This window comes from Primulina eburnea, chromosome 3 (assembly GCF_022965805.1).
Source record: "Primulina eburnea isolate SZY01 chromosome 3, ASM2296580v1, whole genome shotgun sequence".
NCBI lineage: Eukaryota > Viridiplantae > Streptophyta > Magnoliopsida > Lamiales > Gesneriaceae > Primulina > Primulina eburnea.
This window is the reverse complement of record NC_133103.1, coordinates 32941674-32942376: the sequence shown is the minus strand read 5'-3', so window position 1 is coordinate 32942376 and position 703 is coordinate 32941674. Positions and strand designations below refer to the sequence as shown.

Genomic DNA, 703 nt, shown 5'->3' with positions numbered 1-703 from the left:
ATCACATATATGACAAACAATTTCTTGAATACTTTTTAATTGACCACTCTTTTTCATTTCTAATGACTCAATTTTTCTTGCTAAAGATGCAAGTTTAGCTTGAATATCTGTATCATCTTTAAGATTATAGATACCACCCCCATTTGTTGAATTATTGTTTTTAGTTGTTGGTGGTTCTATTGTGCCTATATTATCCCAATTTTGAGCATTTTCTGCTAATGAATCCAAATATTCCATAGCTTCATTTGGGTTTTTATCTTCAAAAGTTCCATTACACATGAATTCTATCATTTGCCTATCTTTAGGTATTAGACCTTCATAAAAGTGAGAAACTATTCTCCATGTTTCAAAACCATGATGTGGGCATGTATTAAGTAATTCTTTATATCTATCCCAACATTGATAAAACGTTTCTCCTTGTTTTTGAGAAAAAGTTGTAATTTGTCTTTTAAAAGATTTTGTTCTATGGGAAGGGAAAAACTTTTTAAGAAATTGTTGTTGCATTTCTTCCCATGATCTTATTGAACTTGATCTTAAATTTTGTAGCCATGTTTTAGCTTTATCTTTTAAAGAAAAAGGGAAAAGATTTAATCGAACTATATCCATGCTACAATTTTGATCATTATAAGTGTTACAAACTTCCTCAAATTCTCTTAGATGTAAATATGGATTTTCAGAATCTAAGCCATGAAAATTTGGTAAA

General features: G+C 28.9%; 1 non-coding gene across 1 annotated transcript; it reads left to right on the top strand.

The window, feature by feature from the left end:
* The first annotated feature begins 349 nt into the window (after positions 1-349).
* Positions 350-458, top strand: LOC140828740 (small nucleolar RNA R71). Its single transcript, XR_012117307.1, has one exon. It is a non-coding gene; the product is annotated as a small nucleolar RNA R71 (small nucleolar RNA).
* Positions 459-703: the final 245 nt, after the last annotated feature.